This window comes from Gouania willdenowi, chromosome 22 (genome assembly GCF_900634775.1).
Source record: "Gouania willdenowi chromosome 22, fGouWil2.1, whole genome shotgun sequence".
NCBI lineage: Eukaryota > Metazoa > Chordata > Actinopteri > Blenniiformes > Gobiesocidae > Gouania > Gouania willdenowi.
Genome location: NC_041065.1, coordinates 32,081,114 through 32,096,051, shown reverse-complemented (window position 1 = coordinate 32,096,051; position 14,938 = coordinate 32,081,114). Strand labels below are relative to the sequence as shown.

The following is a 14,938-nucleotide window of genomic DNA, read 5'->3' as shown; positions in this document are numbered from 1 at the left end:
ACCGTCGGCGTTCCTGGCTTCACCAGGTTAACCAGCGCCACATCCAACTCGGTGAGCTTCAGGAGCTGCACCTGGATGATGACCGCTTCCAGCGGTACCTGTGGATGACCAGCGCCCGATTCGACGACCTGCTGGGTCGAACTGGCCCACGGATGTTCCCGGCAGGATACCAACTACCAGAGCTCCGTCTCTGCAGCCGAATGACTGTCTATCTGTCTCCGCTAAGTTTCATAAGCAACCAAAGATGCCATGATTCATCAGACACATCTCTCACATACACAATAAAGATATACTTTAATAATCCCAAGGGAATTTAAAATTATCGTTTTCTGGAGATACCTATTTTGGGAGATGAGGCCTGCTTTATTATTGTCGTTATCATAAATATATTATAATTAAAATAAAAGTTAATCAAATTATGTATTGTTATTTTTTGTCCTCAGGAGCTTTTCTATGCTGTTCACTGTGCAGGTATCTGGCCACAGGTGACTCCTTCAGGACCACAGCTAACAGCAATTGTCAATTGTTCAATAGTTGTTTTTAGATGGAATTTTGACATTGCACTTTAATCCATTATCTGATAACTATTTATTTAAAAAAAAAAAAACAACTCTCAGGTGCATAACTGATCTCCAAAAACTGAACTAAAATAATTAAGATAGCCGTTATACAGTATAGATATAGCCGAGATTTAGACATCTAATACTCTACTGCATTTCAACGTCTAGATATAGACCAAATCTAGACAATTTAATTTAATTCATTGTTCAATAGTTGTTTATTTAAAATAATTGCATGTTGCAGAACTGATTTCTAAATATTGGACTAAAATCATTTTAATGGCCATAATCGTTATAGGCAAAGCAAATTTATTTGTATCGCATTTCATACACAAGGTAACTCAATGTGCTTTACATGATAAAACATTTAACAGCTTTAAATCAATAAGAACATTTAGAATCATCAGTAAAATCAATTAAAATCATCAACAAACACATTACATCAACAACATGACCAAAAATATTCCTCTCAATCATACGCAGTAGAGAAAAAGAGTTCCTTTAACTTTTAATTAAAAATGGTCTAATACCTATCAAGTATCCCGTTTTACCCGGGAAACTCCCGTATTTTACCACTCTTTCCCGCCATCTTCCCGTATTAGTATTTTCCCGTAAATATCCCGTATTTTAATGTAATAATAATTAAAAGATGCCTTACTAAACTGAACGCCGTCACTAGCCTCGCGAGAACTGCCATCTGAAATGACCTGAGTGGCAGTTCTCGCGAGATTAGTGCTGAGCGCCAACAACCCCGGAAATAACTCAGAACAGAGACGATGAATGAAGACGTTCCAGTGAAAAAAACAAAGAACTGGTGTAAATAGGTTGTAAAATGTGACAGAGTTTATCTTCCTCAAGACCATCAGGATGTGACACAGTTACACGTTGTGTTAGATTAATAACTGATATTTTAACGTCTACCACAGCGGAAGGAAACACGTAAGTCAGCATGAAAAATCAGCCAATCACAAGCACCATAAATATACACTGCTTTAAAAAAGTGTTAAATAATGTATAGTCTGTAATGAATGTGTCTAGTGGGAGCGCTTTCCACAACGCACGCTTCGTGGGATTCCCCCTGGAGACAACAGAAGGACTGGCTACTGCCGCGTAACGAGGGTGTGCACCCACGGACCTGGACGAGGGGGACGAGCAGCCTGATATGCCATACACACGGTAAGTACAGGGATGTGCAAGAGCTGTAGTGTGCATGTGTGAGAGACCAGAGTGCATGTTTCCACCAGTGAGTTGCCGTGTTTACGCAGCTTCAGCGGGTCATCAGGAGCGGGAGGTTGGAACGGACGAGGGCATGCACCTGGAAGACTTATGCATGCAGGGCCAGACCAGGTCATTTGGGGGCCCGAAGCAAAATCAGTATATGGGGCCCAAACATTTTTGGTAAAAGGAAAACATTTTGTGCATATACACCTATATTTTGTCATTACTGTTGATTGAAACTTACACTAGATGGTTCCAAACCTCAATTTAAACTGAAAAGACAGAAATTCATCAATTCCTGCTTTAATTTTTTTGTAACATGAATTCATTATGTTTCAAAAGTCAAGTACAATAGTAAAGGGCTTTTAAATTCAAGTAAAACAAACAGAACACAGGTAAACACTGTAAGTATTGAACAAAATTTAACTGAAATATTTCAATCTCACTGCAGACCAAACACACCTGAGTCAATTAACAGACAGACACAAAGTCTGTTTTGTACATACAAAGTCAAACATTAGTGGTGGTAGAGAAGTTCACTGGCTGCCCACCATTTTTTGTAGAAAAAAAAAAATTAAGTTGACAGGAATTTAGAAATCATGACATGTGTTATTAGTCATTTATTAACTATACTTAAATGTAGAGTCTTACAAGAAGGCACAATCTAGAAATATGATTGTAACAAACACGAAAAATACAATTAAAATACATAATATCAATTACGTTAAATCCTTGTGAATCTTAAAACAAGCCACTGCTGGTCACATTTAAAATTAAAATAAATAAACAAAACAGTGCAACCATGGCCCAGGAGTAAAACCAGGAAACTCAGAAGCTTTAGTGATTGACAGCCTACAACATGCAAAAATTTGAAAGCTATGAGTTATTTCATAATACATATTCCATTTTAGTCAGTGTACTTTAGTTTCGACCAGCAGAGGGCGCTGGTAACCCAGTGGTCGGTTAGCATGCAGCTATTGTAGCTGTGAAGCAGAGATGCTATGCACATGGTGGGTTGTTTATCAAACTACATTTTTCAAAAAAGTTTAACTTTTGCTACTACAACAAATTCTGATTTTGTTAATTTCTTCAATTCTTTCATAAAAAAAAAAAACCACATCCATCTATCAAAGTGTCCAGTATGTTTTATGAAAATAAAGCTAAAAGTCATTGAGTGAGGTAGTTTAACAAGGTCTGATGGTGCGTTCACGGACACCTAGTGACTGGGAGATTACGTGCTATGCTAATGTTAACGACATTAAGTGTTTTTTTTTTTTTTTTCGTGAAAAAGATGATTTAAAAAAAAAGTTATTTGGACATTTTTGGATAGATGGATGGTTTTTATTTCATCATGCAATCTAGAAAAACAACTAAATGAGTGAAAAGGCCATTCATTGTATTTTGTATTATTTTTATATTTCCAGGCCTGGAAAAAAGCATGAATAGAAATATACAGGTGTACACACAGAGGTGTGGTGGTGATGTAAAAAGCATGGTATGGAATAATCTGTATTATCATTTAATATTTAATTATGGACTCCAGATGTTGCTGTTGAATTATTTCATCCTTCATTCCTTTTCACTCTGTCCAATAGGCGGCGTCCCATCCAGATGGATCCAGTGTTGAAGGTATTAAATATATTTACTTCAATGTGTTTGTTTAAGTATGTACAGCTGACACACACGAGAGAGAGAAAGAACAACTTTAATCATATCTATGATAAATATGCAAAATTACGGAGGCTTATTGCATTCACTTGAATAAAAAAAGTTTCTGTTTTTATGAGAAATCTCATGCTACATTATTCATGTACATTTTATTTAAGATGACCTGAGCAGAAGACAAATGCAATGACAAAATTCAAAGCACAGGACATGCTGTGTAAATAAAGTGGCAACAGAAAACATCGTAAACTCAAGACATTCTCATTTTGTACTAATGTTCCAGTGGCTGCACAACAAATCTAACTGTATAATAAGAGGCACAACCATAAAAATAAATAATTAATTGCAAATGAAAGCAAACATCCAGAAATTAAAACAATTCTGAATTGTCTTAAAAGTGCAAACAGTCAGGTCGTTGGTAAATGTAAGAAAATACTTTTAAATTCCTGTGAACAGTAAGAACAGCAAGATGCATAGTAAAATTCAGTTTTGTTTTTGAAGCATTTTCATCCTGAACTCCCCCTTGTGTCATATTTTGGTCACTGCATTTACAGAATAAAAAAACAGACATTGTGCAAAAAATATTCGAAAAAGGCTCTGCAACTGCAAATGGCAATAGAGTAATAAATCAGATTTTTGGAACATATTTATGAAAAACTTGTAAACCTTGGGGGATAAAACAGCAGCTGAGAACACTCTTTCAGATGGGAATCTGGTCCCAGGCACACATAGGCTTTATTACAATTGACCATGATAGTGGTAAAACACTCTGTTTTTTTCTTCCCTTGGCACCAGATAATTTGTTGGCAGTGGCGACCCGTATAGTTGCCGTACCAATATACCGTTATTGTATCCGTACGCAGCGCCCCTATTTGGCCAGTTTAGGTCGTGTGACTAAGACCAAAACTTAGCCTAAAAATTGTTGCGATATTGGGTTATAACCTAACCCTAACCCTTAGATGCTATGTACATGTACTTTGGTAACCGTACCAATAGCACCTGGGATTGTCCGTACGAATAGACACTTTCTAATTTGTTTGGTCGTTTAGACATGATTTGTTTATTCCAGTCATGGCTCCAAGACCAGAACTGGGGTCTAATCACCCCCCTCTCTGGGTAATGCACTATTGTTTTGGACAAGTTGAATCTCCTAAAACTATTGTGACAACATTTTTGTTTTCCTTTGTTCTGCATTTTCCTTTTATCAGAGGAGAGTGCATCATCATCAACAACCAAGGGTTCAGGAGGAACTACCTCTGAACAGGAAAAGCACACAGACCCTGCAGTCCGGTGGTCAGGTCAGCAGCTCGCCATAATAACCAATCCAGGAACTGCAAATTATTTTACAATACTCGACTCTGATTCACTGCTTTGTGATTTTGTGTTTCTTCTGCAGAGCTGGATACAAAGGGAAAGATCTTTAAGGTCGTGTTGTTTATTGGGAAGTTTATTCTGCTGCTCATGCTTCTTTACGTGACCATTTCCATACAGGATGTTATGACCTCTGCATTGGAGCTCCTATCAGGTAAATATACTTTGGAGCCAGGGTCACTTTTCTTTAATGTTGGCAGGACTAAAGCAGATGCTTGTTAATGCAGTTTTCTGACAGTAATTGTGTTTGTGATCAGGCAAAGCTGCCTGTGATCTCCTCAAGGACAATGTTCTGGGAGCTCACCCTGTGGTTTGGCCAATGATTGGAATGGTAGTCACCATCATACTGCAGAGCTCCAGTGTTTCATTTTCTATTGTGAGCAGCATGCTGTCGGCTCAATGTGAGTACATTCACACCATGTGCTGGTACATGAAAGCATTCAGACCGCCTTAAGTTGTTACTATTGTCCACTCAAGTGCAATGTCCTAAACTGAATATGATTAAAGTTAAACATAAATATAACCCTTTCCTGTCGAGCAACTGTCATATAAAGGCCACTAGAGCCCAAAAAATCCTTTAAAAAAAAAAAAAAAGTTAAACATAATCATAAATTTGGTATTCTTGAACAACATGCAGTCTGAAATGGTTTCATAGTAAAATATCTATCCATTACTTACTCTAAATTGAGTTTTTAATAAATCATAAATGTATTCTTTAGTGCTTGACACACAGTCTGCGATCCTGACTCTCATGGAGGTCATTATGGGAATGGCCGTTTCCAACGCCTCTGTGGCCGTCATACAGGCAGCACACAAAAAGAAGTTTAGCAGGTAAATAAAAGCTTGTGTCATAAATAAAGGTAATCTAACCTCAAGATTCAGACTGATGTTCTCATGGGTGTGTTTCTGTATTTTCAGGGTTATCGCCGCTGCTACAGTTCATGTCATTTATATATTACTGACTGTGCTGATACTATTCATTTTGGAGACATCTACTGGTGCTTTATACCACCTGACTTCCTTAATTGTTGATAGTTTCCAAATGAAGTCTGGTATGAATGATTTTGACCTGATCAAAGTCATCATAAAGCCACTAACAACTCGTATCATCCAGGTAATCATGAAAATAGGGAAGGGAAAAACAGAAAATGATAAATGATGAAGTACCTGTAAATGTTAATGTCTGCATTAATACTTAAAGGTGGACAATTCAGTCATCTCTGCCATTGCCACTAGAGATGCAGCAGCCAGATCCATGAGCATGATAAAAGTATGGCACAAGAAAAACACAGTAGGAGAACAAAAAGAGCATCTCTGATTTTTATAAGGCTAATGCATTTATAGTAATATCACATATTGTGTTTGTATGTTTTTTTTCTCATACCTTTCTCGGACTTTTTGAAACAAGATGGGAGCAAACTGCCCACCTGGTGGTGACTGTTGGGAGAAATGTAAGCATGGCCATAGGCCGTTTAAGGTTACGGTGAACATTTACAAAGCTTTGTGAAATGCCTGACCCACTAAAGATTCAGGAAACATTTCACCACCACTTGCCACCCTTATAAATAAAATATCTAGATATATCCCCAATAAACTACATCCCTCCTTGGGATCTGGAACCATTGTCTCGTGTCAAAGGAAAGTGGGAGGAGGAATTTACAACTGTAATCCCTGAAGATGTATGGCAATCTGTGATAGATAATATATATTTTTCTTCAATTTGTTTAAGACATAGGGTAATTCAATTCAAAATTGTTCACAGATTACATTGGTCAAAAGTGAAACTGACAAAATTTAAACCTGACCTAGACCCCCATTGTGATCGCTGTGAAACTGAGCTAGCGACTTTATCTCACATGTTTTGGTCCTGCTCAAAACTGACACACTTTTGGGAATCCATATTTAGATTTCTTTCGGATGTATTTCAGATTAATGTTGAACCGGCCGCCACAACTGCAATATTTGGTATTGTACCTCAATTTTCTAAATTTAATCAAGAACAAAAAGATGTGATCGCGTTTACTACACTTATTGCCCGAAGGCTTATACTGCTTAAATGGAAAGACAAACACCCTCCATCGCTTAGAATCTGGTTTGCTGATCTTTTGTCTCATCTAACACTGGAGAAGATACGATATTCTATAAGAGGTTGTGTCAGTAAGTTTTTTACTCTCTGGCAACCCATCTTGGATGAAATCAAACAGGTGGATCCCTCACTTATTCTATCAGAATGATGTCGTATTCATATCTCTACTCTATTGGTTAAAATTTTTATTTTTTTTTCTTCTTTTAGGTGCAACAGGGTGGGAGTGTTCTGCGGGAGGGGGGAGGGGGGTTATATATATATATATATAAAAAAAAAAATAAACTACATCCCTCCTACATTCCCTCAATTCTCAGCTTTTAAAGCAATTTTAACCTTTTTCTATCCTTTATAGGCGTCCACCTTTTCGTCACATATGAAGGGCATGACATCAACGTGGGAATCTTCCTCTTTTTAATTTGTTTAATCTGCCTCTTGGCTGGTTTTAAACTCTTTGACGTGGTCCTTGATTCAATGCTGAAGGGACAGGTGACTAAGGTGATCAAGGCGGTGCTCAGCACAGGTACAACACTAAGAGAAAACCTTAAACGTGCATTCTAACCAGACTGTTTGATAGTCAGCACAGGTACAGCTATCCTGTCGCTGCTGGCTCACCTCCAGGTGTGGCAATCCAGCTGTGTGACATAAAAGCTCCAGCACATGAAATAAAAATCCCCATAAAACCTAGTAATAAAAAAAAATAATGTGTAAACATATTAGAATTGTTATATTATTGTGGAGGATGATTTTGTAATGAACTCTGTATTACTGCCGTCTTGGCAGGGCTCCCTTGTAAAACAAATTTTAAATCCCATTGGGATTCAGTAAAAATACAGGTTAAAGCAAAACAATTATATTTAGTGTCTTATTTGCTTTTTGTCGTTTCCTGCAGATTTCTTCTGCCCATGGAGTTTAGTTCCTGGACTTATTGCAATTTTGGTGGGATGTTTGATGACCATTATTTTGCAGAGTAACTATCTTGTTAGTATGTCTTCATTGATGACGCAATTGCCTGAATTTATACTTACACCAGCAACGAGATCTGGGTAAACTTCTTTCTTCCAGGCGTTGATGTCATCAGCCTTGAACGAACATATCCTCTATTCCTGGGTTCAGACCTTGGTACAGCAGGTCTCAGTATACTTTATGCTCTTGCTTGTCCAGGAGAAACACAAGCCAAAAGTTTCTCCTACCTCTTCGACATCTGTGTGTGGTACATCATCCCCTGCGTGAGGTTCTCCATCTGGTTGGCCAAAGGGCTGGGTGAGAAGATAGCCAAGTACCGCTGGTTTGGTTTGATCGTCCTCTTTGTATTCTTCCTCTTTTATCCCGCGATTGTTTTTTGGCCTGCATCGGCTGGGTGGAAAGTCTGGGTCGGTGTTGGTGCTTGTGCCATTGTTTTGTCAATGGCACATGTCATTTACTGTCTTTTCAATGTCATCGGCCATGTCTGCTAAACGTGAGTCTGATTGATCACTTTTCAGGTCTTCTCTGTATACTCTGACCTGGCCTTTCCAATGTTCATAAATGGTTTCCAACTTTCTCTCTCTTTTAGTCTGTTCATCCTTTTGAAATAGTAACATTTTCTCAGTGGACACACTAGGCCGTTCTGATCACCTTGGTAATGTTTCAATGGCTGCTTCATCAATTTCACATTGCGACGCCTCTAGTTGTTCTTCCATACTTTCAATTTTGAGAGCAATTGCTCGTCACCTTATCCTTGGGTCGTTGCTGCTGCTCCGCGCCGTCACCGTAACGTTCGTTGAAGCACTTTAGCTTAGCACGTGCTTCTCCCTGGCGACCAGCTCTCCCTCTTCTTGGAGGTAAGCTCTTACTGAAGCATCCCCCGGATGAAGGTTGAGACTTTACTGATGAAACACGTTTATTGGCAGTAAACCTTAAGTTCACCGTAAGAGCTGAAATATACAAAAACAAAGTTTAAGCTAAATGCTAAGCTCTTACATCCCTGCATAAGTTCAGACAAACATCATAAAAACCCAACAAAAGTACAACTCTGGCCACACCAAACATTCATGCAGTATTCCCAAACATTTTAAACATACCTTATGCCTCTTCAAGGGGGCAGCTAAACATGAAACACTTTTAAAGCCGCTCCGTGTTGTTTTCTTGTACTTCTCCGTTTGTTTCCATCCCATCAAGCTCCCTCAAGCATGATACGGCAAACAGGAAGTGATGCCGCCAAAATAAAAGCATCAAACATTTAACCGGAAGTTAACTACTACTGAACGTAAAAAAAGAAAATGGTGTTAAGCACCAAAATAAAACACTTTAAACTTTGTTTATACACGGAATTGTACCAGGAGTTATTTACACTCTGGAACCCTGAATTATGGAGTGTAGGGCATATACATAGGACAATTTTAATTATACTTTTTTTTTTTTTTAACTTAAGATTCGTAATGGATTTATTGCTAAATATTCACAGCCATTTATTTGTTTCATTATCTTGTTGAGTGCTCTTTTATTCCTACTGATGGGACAAATGTTCAGAGTGATGTGGTAGTTTTCTTGAGAAAATAAGCTTTTAAATCATGTATAACATGCCATGGTAGCTCATTTTGAATTAAAAAGTGTTCAGTGCAATATTTAAGTGTTTGAATGTTTCCCGCCATCTTCTCGTATTAGTATTTTCCCGTAAATATCCCGTATTTTAATGTAATAATAATTAAATGATGCCTTACTAAACTGAATGCAGTCACTAGCCTTGCAAGAACTGCCATCTGAAATGACCTGATATTTATAATAAATATCAATCTGGTTTTAGATCAATCCGCTCCACTGAAACTGCTCTTCTGAAAGTTTCTAGTGATGTGATGATGGCCGCTGGTCGTTACACAGTTTTAGTTTTACTTGATCTGACAGCTGCCTTTGATACTGTAGATCACAGTAGACTGGTTGATCGACTCAAATCTGAGATGGGGTTTTCTGGTACTGTTCTCCAGTGGTTTACCTCTTACATTAATGGAAGAACCTTTAATGTTGCTATTAATGATGTAATGTCTAATATGTCCAACCTGTCATGTGGAGTAGCTCTGTTCTGGGGCCTGTTTTGTTTTTATTGTATCTGATGCCTCTTGGTCGGTTGAGCCGTGGTTTTAAAAATGTGTCTTATCATTTTTATGCTGATGATATCCAGTTGTACTGCTCCTTTAATGACTCAGAGTTTCACTTTTTATCAGAGTTTTTAGATTGTATGTCCTGTATCAAAAACTGGTTGTCTTCAAATTATCTCCAGATAAACTCTGATCATTGCTCCTGATAAAAACATCCTCTAATTAAAAACTCTCTTGGTGATCTGGGCTCATCTGTTAAAACCAGCCTCAGAAACCTTGGGGTTGTTTTTGATCAGTCCATGTCTTTGGAGGGACACTGTCGTCAATTGACTAAAAACTGTTTTTCCACCTGAGAAATATTTCTAAAGTGAGGCATCTTTTATCAAATTCAGATCTAGAACTGGTCATACACACATTTATATCATCTCGTATTGACTATTATAATTCTGTTTTTACTTGTTTTAATAAGTCGACTCTAAACAGACTCTAGATCGTTCAGAACGCTGCTGCCAGACTTTTAACTGGTGCTTCTAGAACATCCCACATCACCCCCATTCTTGCTACTCTGCACTGGCTTCCAGTTAGGTTTCGCATAGAATACAAAATATTAGTTCTCACGTTCCGAGCATTACATGGTCAGGCCCCTAAATATATCTCAGACTTGTTGTACCCCTACTCATCAGGGCCATGCCTTCGGTCTTCAGGTCAGGGTCTCCTAAAGACCCCAAAAACTAAATTTAAAACCAGAGGAGACCTGGCGTTCCAGGCTGTAGCTCCCAGACTCTGGAATAACCTGCACCAGTCTCTCAGGGAGCTCAACTGTGTGGTCACTTTTTAAAAAACTGCTGAAGACTACACTTTACAGTAAAGCTTTTAGTTACTGGATTTAAATTTTTATTTTTCCTTTAATGTTGCTGTTCTTATGATATTTATGCACTCTTGTTTTATTATTCTATTGTGTTGTACTTGTACTTTTACCACAACTCTGTACAGCACTTTGTGATTTTATCTGCAATAAGCACTTTATAAATAAACTACTTACTTACTTAAGGTGTGTGTGTGCGCGTGTGTGTGCGCGTGTGCTTTATACACCTAGTCTACATTTATACATCTAAAAAAACTTTCATTTCTATACCTCTGGTAGACTAGACGTCTAAGGAACATTTAGACGTATAATAGACCTTAAAATGCTCGGTGGGTATTTTGTGTTTATTTGTATTTTACTATTTAGACATTCAGTACATTTAAATGCTTTTATATTTGTAAATGTATAACTCAAAGCAGTCTCAAAACTGTGTAGGAAGTTGTCCTCTTTAAAATGGACACATACTGTTCTTACATCAACTTTGTGTGTTTATTTCCTCTGACATATGCAGTATATAAAAAAACATCCACAAGGTGTCGCCACCTTGTTTTTTTACGCAACTGGCAGCCGAAGAAGCGGTGGGCGTTCTCGTTTCAGATAGGGGGTGTTCCCGTGATGAACGGAACGCCCCATTTAACACACACACACACACACCAACAATGCAGCCCATGGGTATTTCATCAAACCAGGTTTATGGATTAAGCCTGGTTCATCTAAGCCGTCCGTGACCATGCTGGCTTTTAACATTTAATCAAACTCTTCTCAGCTTCAATCACCCCGGCTGAGCCAATCAGCTGACAGTGTTTAACACGTCCTCATAAGACCCATGAGATCGATCACAGATTTAATGATTAGAGAGTGACGGCGCATGCGCTGCAGCTTTTACAATGAATGAGAAGCCAAAGGGAACCAATGCTGAGACCAACAGGACGTGACACATACATATGACGGTGTACTGTATAAAATATTGTAAATCAATGCAAATTATTGATGACGAATTACCGAAAATCTCAGTTTAATATGTCACTAGAAATCAATGGATTCGAATCTTTCATATTTGATTCTACGTGAATCACGTGACGGTCAAACATTTCGAACTTCCGTTGTCACAACTCTGTAAACGGCTCTGATTAGATCGTGCGTTGGTCTTTGAGCTGTGGACGGTAACGCTCCTTGTCTTGGTTGCCAACCGCCGTAAAACTACACAGAAGAAAAAAAGAAGGACTTTAGCTGTTAGCGCTTAGCAGCTAGCTAAAGAGGGCTGCTTTCTTCTTCTACTGCTACACGTTTACAGCACTTATCATAGATAGCGCCATCTACTGCAACAGGTCATCACAAAGGGATGGAGTCTAAAGGAAAGGATGGAGAAGCTTCCCGCTCCACAATAAGCAGTGTAAAACGTGTCTACAGGAAGGTGGAGAACTTGTTTAGAAAGAAAGACAAATGTATCCCATCAGGACAGGAACAATCAAGCATCAGGAAAGTTTCTAAGAAAGCCAACAGGACAAAGGTGCCTTTTGACTTCGAAGAGGTCAAGAGACGTATGAGGATGAGTGAATTTTGGGAAACGTATCACCTTGCCAAGGATGCAGCCTCTCTTCCTTTTGTTAGTTTGGTCACATTGATCGGTGTAGGCATATTGTTGTACTTGATACCCTGGAACCCGTTTCCATGGATTATGTTGCTTATTGCATTGACAATGATTCTAAGGGCAGTGTATGCTAATATAAGACTCAGTAATTACAAAGGGCCAGACTACTACTCTAGATTGAATTAATCTCCATTAGCTGCTTGAACTAAGCAAACATTCCTTTCCAGATATGTGCTGAACTACGAACGTCGATCAAAAGTGATTTCACCCTCATACGTGCGTGTTCACGTGAAAGAGGTGGAGATTGCAGAGTCTGACCAATCAATGGAGAGAACTGGTAGAGCGTCTTCACAGTTTATGATATTAAATATAATAAATATAAATCCATAATGACAGGGAAGAGTAACAGTAGTGCAAGAGGCGGAGCTTATATACTCACTATCACATCTGATCTATTTCATAATCTGGTCCTGATTGGTTAAAAGTTGCTTAAGTTTAAAAATATGAAGAAGTAAAATTCATAATTCAGACCAAAAACACGACTGGTGCTGCAGTAAAAGCAGAAAGTTATTAATGCAGGAATTTCTGCGCATTATTGTTTACATTTGTGAGATTATAAACGGACATTCTCATAAGTTTCACTTTCTCTTTTCTTTTTAACATGTTACTGTGGCTGTGATACTGTGTTCATACAGATCAGCCTTCATCATAAAGTGGAATATATTTATATTATATACAGGACTGAGGCTCTCAGATTACATTAATTAATTAATTAATTAATTTATCGGTGTGAAAGTGCACGCAGGTGTTATCAGCTGACTTATTTTATTGATTTTATTTTATCAGTTCATCAGATATAAATCTTATTTTTCCTATAGGATGTCATCAGTAAATGAAAGGATTACATCTCTCTATGGTCAGCATCACATCAGCTCCACACAGTGACGTGATCACACCTCACCTTTCATTGGACAGCTCGTTTTATAAGAGATCTGATTGGTCAGGAGGCGGGACTTTGTCACTAGCTAACATTTAAGATAGAAAAAAACTTGGTCTGGACCAGGTTAGCTGTAAAAGATTAGTTGCCATAGTGATTCAGCTTCAGTGAGCTTTGTAGACCAGCACACACGGATTAAATCCTGGAAGTTAGCACGATAAGAAGTAATCTAGATTAGTAGCATACCCCCTAAATGTTCTGAAACTCAAAACATGTCACAAGCATAAAACTTTCATAAGTTAAAATACAAACTGTTTTTGTTTGTTTTTTTAATTCTGTTTTTCAAAATATTTTATCTTTTTCGCAACGTTTTTTATGAAAGCCCATTTCCACCACTAAAAAATCACAATGGAAAGTCATAATTATAAGTTAGTAAATTCATAATTATGAGAAAGAAAGTTGATTCTATTCTATTTTTAAAACAATATCAAATCAAAAAGATTCTCTATATCTGGTTTCAAAACCCCTGGGGTGGACACCTGGGTCATTTCTGTGTTGTTACCACCCCCTCTAGGATGTCATATCAATGCTTGAGGGGCCGCAACATAAATAGGACCCCACACAGAAAGCAACGATTATCAAAAGTATTTATTAACAAAATCCTAAAAGTAGCAACAGAACAAACTAAAAGAGACTGGAGACCCTGGCCAAACTGAACAAAAGTAGAGAGGACAACCCTACAGGGCCGTTGTGCCAGCGTCCACCCTCTAAACTATAGGAACACGAAAAACAGGACTACCAGGAATCTCCAGTCCAAACTAAAATAACAAACAAAGATGTCCAGTGGGGAGCTGAAGAACTCTCCACATGTCTGCTGCTGGTCAGTTGTTGTGCCTCACTCCTTCTGGTCCTCTCAGCCCTTTATACAGCTCCTCCACCTCCTCCTCCCTGATTGCTGATGTGAATCAGGTGTGTTAGGAGAGAGGGAAGGGCAGGCTGAGACGCCATGAGGCACCAACCATAACAGTGTGGAGTTTGCATGTTCTCCCTGTGCCTGCTGGGTTTTCTCCGGATATTCTGGTTTTCTCCTTCAATCCAAAAACAAAAGACACATACATTTGTACAAATGTATTTTTTTTTTTTTTTTACGTTTAACATTTCTTAGTGCATGGGTGCTTATCTTGTGTGTGTGTGTGTGTGGAGCCAGTGACAGCGGAGAGAGAGGGCTGCATCACTTCTTCACCGGCTGTACGATTTACAGCACTTGTGAATATCACAGACAGCTACGCTTATATGACCATCTAGCGAAGTTACCAAAGGATGAGTTCATTCAGAATGTAGGCTCATTCAAAAAGTTAACCGCTTTAATTTTGCCCTGGTAAATTGAGAAAGTGTGCAGCCTCCCTCTGCAGCCGTTTCACTGTAGCGAGAGGGAGGGGCTGCTGCCTTGGCTCTACAGACAGTGACGGCTGGGGGAGTTGTCGTTTAAAAAGCTTAAATTTTGTAACTTTTTTTAACAAATCACGCAAGTCGGGCCGCTTGAAATTAGTTTGCTTGAAGTTGCATCATTTACA

General features: G+C 38.4%; 1 long non-coding RNA gene across 1 annotated transcript; it reads right to left on the bottom strand.

Moving 5' to 3' along the window:
- Positions 1–3,464: 3,464 nt before the first annotated feature.
- Positions 3,465–9,071, bottom strand: LOC114456652 (uncharacterized). Its single transcript, XR_003672864.1, has 2 exons — positions 8,961–9,071; positions 3,465–8,813 (listed from the first exon to the last, which is right to left on the bottom strand). It is a non-coding gene; the product is annotated as an uncharacterized LOC114456652 (long non-coding RNA).
- Positions 9,072–14,938: the final 5,867 nt, after the last annotated feature.